General features: G+C 41.0%; 1 protein-coding gene across 3 annotated transcripts in view; it reads left to right on the forward strand.

Moving 5' to 3' along the window:
• GRAMD1B (GRAM domain containing 1B) overlaps nt 1–13,129 on the forward strand; it is a 105,861-nt gene that overhangs the window by 26,049 nt on the left and 66,683 nt on the right. The gene's annotated exons all lie outside the window — the stretch shown is intronic.

The raw sequence follows: 13,129 nt of genomic DNA on the forward strand, positions 1-13,129 counted from the left end.
GTCTTGGACAAAGCATCCTCTGTGAAACGTGCGTCAGGCATGGTGGGAGCCCGATAACACATTGCCACCACTATTGGACCCATTTTTAGATATCATTTACATGAATTGTTTATTGAACTTTAGTTATGCTCCATCTGTCATGCAGGAGGCCTACTTAGGCCCAGCACTATAGGGCACTTTATTTCTTACCACAGTTACATGTGATTGGGTTGTTATTGTGTTCACCCACTTAGGTGTAATACTACATTTATTTCTGTGTTATTCCTATTATTTTATATAAAAACTGCTGGTTTTGATTACTCATATTCGGTATGGTATCCAGATACTTTCCTTTTGGCAGAATACCTACTATTACGATTATCAGCAGCTGTTCCCCATTTTTTCATTACTTGTGGTGTTCCTTTTTTTTTTTTAAATTGTTTTTAAATTACCGTATGTTGTGTCTATATACAAAGAAAAAATTGCAGTATCATTTTTTATGGCTTACATTGTTTCCCTTTTTGTGTGTTTTCATCTTGTTTGAAAGCGTAGGCGGCCAAGCGAACCAATTTAGACCCAAACCATCCAAAGTAGCCGAATGTCTTTTAGGCTGTGTGCACACGTTGCTGATTTTTCGCTGTTTTTTTTCCGATAAAAACGCTATAAAACCGCAAAAAAAACAGCATACATTATGCATCCCATCATTTTTAATGAATTCCGCAATTTTTGTGCACATGATGCGTTTTTTGCGCGAAAAAAATGCATCGCGGTAAAAAACGCAGCATGTTCATTAATTTTGCGGATTTTTCACGGATTTCCCACTATATAATGCATTGGGAAATGTCCGGAAAAATCCGCAAAAAAAAAAAACCGCACCAAAAACGCGCAAAAAAACGCATGCAGATTTCTTGCAGAAAATTTCAGGATTTTCTCAGGAAATTTCTGCAAGAAATCCTGAACGTGTGCACATAGCCTTACAAGTAAGAAAATGTCCACTACTAACAATAAAAAAAAAATGTTGTATTTCTTTAGCCAAGGATTGAATAGTAACTTTCCCTCCTGCACTAGAAAACTGCAAAAAAAATAATTTTATTACATATTGGAAGAAATTTTCACCATTAGATCCCTCATATATTTGGAAATTAAAGCTGCCACGTGTAGAAATAGTGTTTATCAGCAGATATTGGGGGAATGGGCATTTAGATCTCGTGCAGCAGTATATATATATCCCCCTGCAGCCGCCGGCTTCCAGTCATCTGGCGGTGCAGGGCTAGTGAGGACGCTCCTGTATATGGGGGAGTCACGAGTGATCTACGGAGTATGACAGAGAGCTCCACGGACCGGATATCCTTATCCTGATTTTGTCCATTTGATAAGTGCTGATAGACTAGATACTAATTGCAGAGCAATCATTAGTACGCTCGTTCTGTCCCCATATGGCGTGTGTCTTTTACTAAATCGGGCGATATGCTGCAGACATCAACGATTTTTCTGACTGCGTTAATGAGCCCATCACTTCCTGAACAAATATTTTGCTGAATTATTGCTGCTGAATTATTATACCAAAATGTTAAATATAAATAGTGTGTGTGCATAACTATTCAGATTACCCACTAAAGGTGGCCAACAATCCCAGTAAGGGCTGTAAATGGCCAAATAATCTCCCTCCTTCTCTCACAATGATGTGGACTATACAGGTCCTTCTCAAAAAATTAGCATATAGTGTTAAATTTCATTATTTACCATAATGTAATGATTACAATTAAACTTTCATATATTATAGATTCATTATCCACCAACTGAAATTTGTCAGGTCTTTTATTGTTTTAATACTGATGATTTTGGCATACAACTCCTAATAACCCAAAAAACCTATCTCAATAAATTAGCATATTTCACCCATCCAATCAAATAAAAGTGTTTTTTAATAACAAACAAAAAAACCATCAAATAATAATGTTCAGTTATGCACTCAATACTTGGTCGGGAATCCTTTGGCAGAAATGACTGCTTCAATGCGGCGTGGCATGGAGGCAATCAGCCTGTGACACTGCTGAGATGTTATGGAGGCCCAGGATGCTTCAATAGCGGCCTTAAGCTCATCCAGAGTGTTGGGTCTTGCGTCTCTCAACTTTCTCTTCACAATATCCCACAGATTCTCTATGGGGTTCAGGTCAGGAGAGTTGGCAGGCCAATTGAGCACAGTAATACCATGGTCAGTAAACCATTTACCAGTGGTTTTGGCACTGTGAGCAGGTGCCAGGTCGTGCTGAAAAATGAAATCTTCATCTCCATAAAGCATTTCAGCCGATGGAAGCATGAAGTGCTCCAAAATCTCCTGATAGCTAGCTGCATTGACCCTGCCCTTGATGAAACACAGTGGACCAACACCAGCAGCTGACATGGCACCCCACACCATCACTGACTGTGGGTACTTGACACTGGACTTCAGGCATTTTGGCATTTCCTTCTCCCCAGTCTTCCTCCAGACTCTGGCACCTTGATTTCCGAATGACATGCAAAATTTGCTTTCATCAGAAAAAAGTACTTGGGACCACTTAGCAACAGTCCAGTGCTGCTTCTCTGTAGCCCAGGTCAGGCGCCTCTGCCGCTGTTTATGGTTCAAAAGTGGCTTTACCTGGGGAATGCGGCACCTGTAGCCCATTTCCTGCACACGCCTGTGCACGGTGGCTCTGGATGTTTCCACACCAGACTCAGTCCACTGCTTCCTCAGGTTCCCCAAGGTCTGGAATCGGTCCTTCTCCACAATCTTCCTCAGGGTCCGGTCTCCTCTTCTCGTTGTACAGGGTTTTCTGCCACATTGTTTCCTTCCAACAGACTTACCATTGAGGTGCCTTGATACAGCACTCTGGGAACAGCCTATTTGTTGAGAAATTTCTTTCTGCTTGCTTGAGGGTGTCAATGATGGCCTTCTTGACATCTGTCAGGTCACTAGTCTTACCCATGATGGGGGCTTTGAGTAATGAACCAGGCAGGGAGTTTATAAAAGCCTCAGGTATCTTTTGCATGTGTTTAGAGTTAATTAGTTGATTCAGAAGATTAGGGTAATAGGTCGTTTAGAGAACCTTTTCTTGATATGCTAATTTATTGAGACAGGTTTTTTGGGTTATCAGGAGTTGTATGCCAAAATCATCAGTATTAAAACAATAAAAGACCTGACAAATTTCAGTTGGTGGATAATGAATCTATAATATATGAAAGTTTAATTGTAATCATTACATTATGGTAAATAATGAAATTTAACACTATATGCTAATTTTTTGAGAAGGACCTGTACAGTGACTGGAGTAATGCTGTCGATATGTCACATTAATTTGGCACCGGATGTTCTGGGAAGCTAATATCATTTTACTGTATACATTGTGCAGTTTTGTACGTTGCATTCAGCACATATCTGCGTGTGTTACCTCCACCATCAGGAATCCAGCCCAGCTTTTTAGTCTATGCTCTCGTTTAGCCATTACCAAGTTTACAAAACTGGAGGTGGCCACAAGAGGGCGCCGTGCTTGAATCGGCACTGTTCTATTTCCAGTCACGGACATATATATCATTTTTTTAAGAGGGAAGAGCAGAATATTAGATCCATTTTTCCACATATGAGCCCAGTTTTGGTAGCCATCTTTTGCTACATTTTGCTTATTTGTGTACATAGATGTCTACAGCGATAAGTGACCCAGGGATGAGGCCGCCCCGTCTCGGACTTCATCCTCTTGCTGTGTGATAATTCTGCCTTGTGTAAAATGTTTGCCTCTAATTTTCTCTGTGTTTTCATTTCAGTATGACAGACTTAACCTCATCAAAGTAAGATGTTCTCTTTATCTTGTCACCCGCTCTTCTTCCCCTCCCCTGGTCCTCGCTCAGTAGACATGGCAGCTAGAGGTGATGACTAGCCATCAGCTCGCAGTGTCTGTGCCTCGCTAGTCGGCTTCCTGTTCCTTCATGTGCCTGCCCCTGTATAGTGTCTGGGATGCTGTGAAATACTCAACTGGTTGTGTTACCACCATAACCCTGCAGAATCACTGACCAATCCCTGCAAAATATAAAAAAAAAATCCAATTATCTCTCAGTGATCCTGGTGTTTTCTGGATTTTAAAGGGAATCCAACAAACTTTCCACTTGTGTTTATTCATCAGCAAACCTTTAAAGGGATTTTCTGGCTTTTAGAAAAATTACATTTTTACCCTGTTAGGTAATTTCAGTTAATTAATGGGATGATATCTGATTAGGACCTGCGTATGTTAGCGAGCAGGGATGAGGAGTGGATCTCCCTTCTGTGAACCAAACATGCCCATTTCCGACTTCCTAGTCAATCATTTCTCCGCTGCGCTCTTTTCTAAGTTGTGGTCTGAATAGTATTCTATAGTAACAGAAGGTCGAGCCGTCGACAGCACACTTTTATACAGATGCGACTGGTGAACTCCACCAGCTCCCCAGTCCTACTGGTCCAGGCTGGATCCTACACTGCTCACTATGTCTTCTCTGCCTCCTCAATGTGGAGACAGATTTTCGTTTTCTCTTACATTTAATGCTCGATTGGTCTCCTCATTGGCTCACATCTAATAACTGCATCCATCTGTAACATGTATGGTTTTGTGTTTTCACTTTTTAATAATCTACATAATTTTTTTTTATTGGGTTTTGAAATTATAATTTTTTATTATTAATATTTTCCGGGAACTAAATGAACAATTGAGTTCCTGGATAGATGATTATTTACATCCTCTATTACAAATAACTCCCGGCTTTATAAAAGACACTATATCAGTCCTTAATATTATGACCAAAATGCAGTGGCATAAACACTATAGAGCCCTTCCATGTCATGTGGTGGATCTATTCCACAGATCTTCACCATGAAATCAATAGAACATCCGCTCAATAAATACAGTACTTACGGTATTGAATAGAAGCAGTTTATTATATCATCTGCCATAGAATATCTTTTGCAATACAATTTTTTTTTTTAACTTCGACAACAAATATTTTTTGACTAACAGTGTGAGCACCAATGAGAGCTCCATTTTCATCATCCACAGCAATATTATTTGTGGCATGGTGGGAAGATTTATATTTTATTCTGAAAAAAATATATATTTTTTTTTCTGATTTAGTGTAATACGGCCGCTATGTGGATGATAGCCTTATGGTATCCGTAGATCCGTTATCATCTCGGCCATAGCAGACTTCATCAAACAATAATGAGTTTAATCTTAGATTTACATCCTCCTCATGATAATAAATCCTGGTTTTCAGATTAACAATTGGAAGGTAATTGGGCCTTAAACATTGTTCATACGTCCGAACCGATGACAAGCGGATTGTTGTCACCCAGTTCACACAATCCCAAATAATGGATTTGTAAGAGCATAACGTATCTGTTCAGATACTCATAGCCTTCTAAACGCAAACAATAAAATAAAAAATAGATTAAAAACAAGAGGCTAAGAAAAAAATATTGAAGAACCTTACAAAAAAGTACTGGAAAAAAACGCGGGCAATACTCTTGATTGGAAAAAAACAAAACACAAATGAAAAGATAAAATAAAAAATGCAGATTTTCCCACTTTCAGCACACCTTACAGTACTACTTATGGCCCCTATTTTATATCAAGATGGTATAAAACAAATCTCCATGAAAGTTAGTGATGGTTAGAGAAACATTTTCCTTAAGAAACTAATTGTCACACCGTGTATATAAAGAACATAAAATAGAAAAAAACTACATGGTTGTCTTAAAACCATTGCCAATTTGCAAAAAAGAGAAAAAAGTTACCATATCCCGAAATAATGTAATATTATTATTTTTTTTATCAATTATGATACACATCATGTTATTTATTGTACAGAAGGCACTAGTTACTATTTGATGCAGAAAATACTCAGCGTTTTAAAGTATCAGCAAAATATTTAGATTTCTAAAATCTCATGCACTCCTTGCTTATTTTTCCTTGCAGATTTGCAGCTAATAAATTCTTGCAGCGTTTTTGCGGCAGGTTTCGCCCATACTAATGAGTGGGGAAAAATACAAAGCGAAAAAACACCACGTTTTTCCTTCCAACACGTCACAGTTTGCCGCAGAAATTTTTGCTGAAAATCCTAAACATGTGCACATACCCTAAGAGCATATACAAATGCAACAGGTTTACTGTAGAAATCCATGTGCATAAGCTTTTTCTAGTGGCAGGATGTATAATATTTGTCTCCTGCAGGGGCGGACATACTGCCGGTACAACTGCATCGGGGCCTGAAGGTGGAAGTGGCCGTTGCAGGCAGAGGCGTACTGCCCATAGCAGGAGATCACGCAGCCACTATCAGGCCACTTAGTCAAGCTTACGGGCAAGAGTGAGTGGGGTCCGGTGTAAGCAGCACTGGGTCTCTCTCACTCCCGCCCGAAATCATGAGGGCACCCAGAGCCAGGGAGAGAGCGGCATGCAGAGTGCAGGAACTTAAAAAGGGGGCGTATTATAATCTCTGAACTATGTGGCTTCCCTCGTCCACGGCTCATCTGAACACCTGATATCATAGATTTGTGTGTGTATCTATCTCTGCATGTATGTACAGTACAGACCAAAAGTTTGGACACACCTTCTCATTTAAATATTTTTCTGTATTTTCATGACTATGAAAATTGTAAATTCACACTGAAGGCATCAAAACTATGAATTAACACATGTGGAATTTATATACTTACCAAAAAAGTGTGAAACATCTGAATATATGTCTCATATTCTAGGTTCTTGAAAGTAGCCACCTTTTGCTGTGATGACTGCTTTGCACACTCTTGGCATTCTCTTGATGAGCTTCAAGAGGTAGTCACCGGGAATGGTCTTCACTTCACAGGTGTGCCCTGTCAGGTTTAATAAGTGGGATTTCTTGCCTTATAAAAGGGGTTGGGACCATCATTTGTGTTGTGCAGAAGTCTGGTAGATACACAGCTGATAGTCCTACTGAATAGACTGTTAGAATTTGTATTATGGCAAGAAAAAAGCAGCTAAGTAAAGAAAAACGAGTGGCCATCATTACTTTAAGAAACGAAGGTCAGTCAGTCAGACAAATTGGGAAAACTTTGAACGTGTCCCCAAGTGCAGTGGCAAAAACCATCAAGCGCTACAAAGAAACTGGCTCACATGAGGACCACCCCAGGAAAGGAAGACCAAGAGTCACCTCTGCTTCTGAGGATAAGTTTATCCGAGTCACCAACCTCAGAAATCGCAGGTTAACAGCAGCTCAGATTAGAGACCAGGTCAATGCCACACAGAGTTCTAGCAGCAGACACATCTCTACAACAACTGATAAGAGGAGACTTTGTGCAGCAGCCTTCATGGTAAAATAGCTGCTAGGAAACCACTGCTAAGGACAGGTAACAAGCAGAAGAGACTTGTTTGGGCTAAAGAACACAAGGAATGGACATTAGACCACTGGAAATCTGTGCTTTGGTCTGATGAGTTCAAATTTCAGATCTTTGGTTCCAACCACCGTGTCTTTGTGCGACGCAGAAAAGGTGAACGGATGGACTCTACATGCCTGGTTCCCACCGTGAAGCATGGAGGAGGAGGTGTGATGGTGGGGGGGCTTTGCTGGTGACATTGTTGGGGTTTATTCAAAATTGAAGTGATACTGAACCAGCATGGCTACCACAGCATCTTGCAGCGGCATGCTATTCCATCCGGTTTGCGTTTAGTTGGACCATCATTTATTTTTCAACAGGACAATGACCCCAAACACACCTCCAGGCTGTGTAAGGGCTATTTGACCAAGAAGGAGAGTGATGGGGTGCTACGCCAGATGACCTGGCCTCCACAGTCACCACACCTGAACCCAATCGAGATGGTTTGGGGTGAGCTGGACCGCAGAGTGAAGGCAAAAGGGCCAACAAGTGCTAAGCATCTCTGGGAACTCCTTCAAGATTGTTGGAAGACCATTCCCGGTGACTACCTCTTGAAGCTCATCAAGAGAATGCCAAGAGTGTGCAAAGCAGTCATCAAAGCAAAAGGTGGCTACTTGGAAGAACCTAGAATATAAGACATAATTTCAGTCGTTTCACACTTTTTTGTTAAGTATATAATTCCACATGTGTTGATAGTTTTGATGCCTTCAGGGTGAATGTACAATTTTCATAGTCATGAAAATACAGAAAAATCTTTAAATGAGAAGGTGTGTCCAAACTTTTGGTCTGCACTGTATGTATGTATGTGTGCTTGCATATATTATGTGTGTGTGTGTGTATCTGTGTACGTATGTATGGTGTATCTGTATTTTGTGTCTATGTACAGTCATGGACAAAAATTTTGAGAATGAGACAAAAATTAATTTTTCCAAAATCTACTGCTTCATTTTTTCTAATGGCAATTTGCATATACTCCTGAATGTCAAAGTGATCAGCTTAACAGCAATTACTGTACTTGCAAAGTCAATATTTGCCCAGAAAATGAACTTTAACCCCCAAAACACATTTCAACATCATTGCAGTCCTGCCTTAAAAGGAGCAGCTAACATCGTTTTAGTGATTGATCCATTAACACAGGTGTGGGTGTTGATGAGGACAGGGCTGGCGATCAATCAGTCATGATTAAGTAAGAATGACATCACTGGACACTTTAAAAGGAGGCTGGTGCTTGGTATCATTGTTTCTCTTCAGTTAACTATGGTTATCTCTAAAGAAACACGTGCAGCTATCATTGCACTGCACAAAAATGGCCTAACAGGGAAGAGTATCGCGGCTACAAAGATTGCACCTCAGTCAACAATCTATCGCATCATCAAGAACTTCAAGGAGAGAGCTTCCATTGTTGTCAAAAAGGCTCCAGGGCGCCCAAGAAAGACCAGCAAGCGCCAGGACCGTATCTTAAAAATATTTCAGCTGCGGGATCGGACTACCAGCAGTGCCAAGCTTGCTCAGGAATGGTAACAGGCTGGTGTGAGGGCTTCTGCACGCACTGTGAGACTGCGGAGACTCTTTGAGCAAGGCCTGGTTTCAAGGAGGGCAGCAAAGAAGCCACTTCTCTCCAGAAAAAACATCAGGGACCGACTGATATTCTGCAAAAGGTACAGGGAGTGGACTGCTGAGGACTGGGGCAAAGTCATTTTCTCTGATGAATCCCCTTTTCGATTGTTTGGGACATCTGTAAAACAGCTTATTCGGAGAAGAAGAGGTGAGCGCTACCACCAGTCTTGTCTCAGGCCAACTGTAAAGCATCCTGAAACCATTCATGTGAGGGGTTGCTTCTCAGCCAAGGGAATCGGCTCACTCACAGTCTTGCCTAAAAACACAGCCATGAATAAAGAATGGTACCAGAATGTCCTCCAAGAGCAACTTCTCCCAACCGTCCAAGAGCAGTTTGGCGCCCAACAATGCCTTTTCCAGCATGATGGAGCACCTTGCCATAAAGCAAAGGTGATAACTAAATGGCTCATGGAACAAAACATAGAGATTTTGGGTCCATGGCCTGGAAACTCCCCAGATCTTAATCCCATTGAGAACTTGTGATCAATCATCAAGAGATGGGTGGACAAACAAAAACCAATAAATTCTGGCAAAATGCAAGCATTGATTATGCAAGAATGGACGGCTATCAGTCAGGATTTGGTCCAGAAGTTGATTGACAGCATGCCAGGGAGAATTGCAGAGGTCTTGAAGAAGAAGGGTCAACACTGCAAATATTGACTTGCTGCATTAACTCATTCTAACTGTCAACATAACCTATTGGTACTAATAATATGATTGCAATTATATTTCTGTATGTGATATAAACATCAGACAAACACTAATAAAAACCAGAGGGCAGCAGATCATGTGAAAATATAATTTTGGTGTCATTCTCAAAACTTTTGGCCATGACTGTACGGTAGATGTGTATGTATGGCATTTGAATGTGTGTAAGTATGGTATATGTATATCGGATTCCTAATGGATATATATATATACATATATGTGTATGTATATATATATATATATATATATATATATATATATATATATATATATATATATATATATATATATATATATATATATATATATATTATATACCACCATTCAAAAGTTTAGGGTCACCCAGACAATTTTGTGTTTTCCATGAAAACTCATTCTTTTATTAATCCCTTTCTGACCTCGGATGGGATAGTACGTCCGAGGTCAGAACCCCTGCTTTGATGCGGGCTCCGGCGGCTGTTTTGAACAGCTGACATGTGCCCGCAATAGCGGCGGGTGAAATCGTGATTCACATAATACACTGGCCAAACGAATAATAGTCGTTGGTGTGAACAAATGACCCCTGAACCAGGACACCTCCCTATAATGGAAGACAGGGTCAGATAGGCGTTATTGATTTATATTGGGCAGGTTGAAATTACGTAAAGGGAACCTGTCAGCACACTGTGTAAGTAATGGGCGGCACTTGTCCCACAATAACAATAATACTTTTTTTGTAGAATGCCAATGTACCAGTCTTGAAAAATCTAGTGTACGTCAGTCTGGAAGAGCACTGTGGGTATCAATGCATTTGAAAGACGCCATATAATTTTATTATCATGTCCCCAGTGAATCAGATTTTGGGATTTCATTTCTGTGCTGGGAACAGTCTTCAGGCTATAGGATGTGAAACTAGAAACCTCACCTCCCTGAAGTGTGGGGCATTGAGTGTTTGTATCCACCAGAGGGCGCACTGACACTACCGAGGGTCAGGACATGAGCGGAGGTGTAGGGAGCGGAGGTGTAGGGATCGGATACACACTGCACAGCTGTAATAGCCCTTCATCTCCCTGGTTTATTGTCCTGCCATTTTATATGATTTATATATTCTCAAATAGAGATAGTGAAGATCTCTTTTACTATTATTTATTTATATTTTAAACTATTCTTGGACTTTCATTCCTTTGTTGAGCGTGCGCACCATGGTAATTACCGCCTCAGGAACACGAACCCCACGGTGCAGTGCGGGGTGTCTGGAAATAGCTGCGCTCAGCCATTTTTTATCAGATTGTCCGCATTAAGTAAATGGTTTTCGTTTTCTGGATATATGTCTTCCCACTTCCTGAGATATTAACCCTTCTATGACCATTGGTTGGCCAGTGATTCTCTACCCTATCAAGGGTAATGATATAGCTGTGGCTGAGCTGAGGTTGCCAATAGGCTCACAGCTCATGGTGATGTTTCATTGGGTTTTACATAGGACTGCACAGCAGGTAATCTGCCTTTAGTGAGATATAATGATGTAAATGGTGTAACCTCAGAGTCTAAATTACCCAAAGGTGAATTTCGAGGGGTAAGGGTGGTCTTCCCTGTCATCGCCACCTTTTATTTTAGCACATGGAGGGTTCCGGAGCAGGAATGCAGAGGTCTGGTGTTGTAGCAGAGCTGAGACTGTTATTCAGCACACTGCGCTACAAATTAGGCTACGGCAGGTTATTCTGAATCAGTAAGGTTGTTGGCCAATATTAGAGAGTTTCCGAAAATTGTGCCTCCAAATGTTCGCCTCATTGGCATAGGGAGGCATTCATGTTTGGGTCAGTCCCTCCATCGGCTCCGTCCACACACCATCACACAGAGGAGTAAATCCAGCCTAGGGCAATATAATATTTTTTCTAAATTGAAATTGTTCAGCTTGATCCCCGAGCAATGGATCCATGAGACACAGAAGCAAATAGGAGACATTTGGAATCCTTCCGACTTGCATCAATGTTTCACGGTTCCCATTGACTTGTGTGGCCGGGTCTGATCCACATGCACAGCTCTCACGGGGTCTCGCACTGTGGTTCGAGATTTTCATGGATACGTGTATAGATAAAAAAAAAAAAGAAAAAAACTATGGACCAAATAAGTACAATTCACATGGATCTCATGTGTGTAGCTTTACGCTTCATTCACACTTTCTTTCCCAGGACGATCATTTATTATTATTATTATTTATTTATATTATTTATTTATATTATTTATTCTTGCAAGGTAAAAGCTGTAAGATGAAACAATTCTGCTGGGAATCGGTGAAGCTGCAGCATGAACGCTGCGTGTGAACACAACTTTACATTGGTGTCTGACGCCGTCATTTTTGTTTGAAGTCTTTACTTTCCATTTTTCAGCCCAATAACAACAACAACAATTAGACCCCTGATAATGACATGATTTCTTCTGCCTGCTGTCACTAGAGAGATTGGTGGACAGTGAAATGGATGACAATTCCCCTAAGTGAGAAGAACCCTGAATGGCGGGGTCACTGGCTGCAGGACCCCCAACAATTCTGTGTCTGCCCCCCTGACAGCCTTATACATTATTGTAAATGGCACATGGAGAAGACCACAGCGCCACCTACTGGTGACACATGTAATTACACCACGCGACCCCTTACCTGGCTGCTTTGACCGATTCTGTTATAAGTTACTAATTGCTGATAATTTCTTATATTTCCCTCTGCCCAGAAATAGAAAAAATACCTGAAGCTATTAATATTACTTGTAGAAACAAATAACCCTAAGAACGAGGAGGTGCTGAATAATAAAAATGTGTGTTCCTGATGTATGGCTGATATATGCACATCAGCCAGAAGATTAAAACTACTAACCAGAAATACAACATTTATTAGCAGGTGACAATGGACAGGATATATCAGGCAGTGACCGGCCACACAGCTCTGGAGGATTAGAGGAGTTTTCTATTTTTGAAGAACCTCTGTGTCCTGTCCTTTCCCACCAATTTTTTTTTTATGCCTTGCTCCCCCTCCCCAGGTTCAGTGCTGAGCCTCCTCAATTACTTCCAGTGTCTGTTATTGTCTGCAGTGCTGAGATCATGTACACGTGAAATCAGCGCTGCAGACAATATCAGCTAGGGAGGCTCAGCGCCAATCTGGGGGGAGGAGCACAATCTTCTTTTCTTTAACCCCTTAACGACATATGATGTATATATGTCATGTCCCTGACATTGAGGCAGGCTCTGGCCCTGAGCCTGCATTTCTCCCTGCACATGACAGCTCATTTCATAGGCTGTCATGTGCATTTAACAGCGGCGGGTGGAGCAATGCTCCACCCGTGGCTGTTAACCAGTTAAATCCTGCTGTCAAATTATGACAGTGGGATTTAACATGCAGCGCGTTATTAATCCCGCCCATCGATGCCCCTGTCACATGATTAGAGGGCG

Source organism: Ranitomeya imitator, chromosome 10, assembly GCF_032444005.1.
Source record: "Ranitomeya imitator isolate aRanImi1 chromosome 10, aRanImi1.pri, whole genome shotgun sequence".
NCBI classification, from domain to species: Eukaryota; Metazoa; Chordata; class Amphibia; order Anura; family Dendrobatidae; genus Ranitomeya; species Ranitomeya imitator.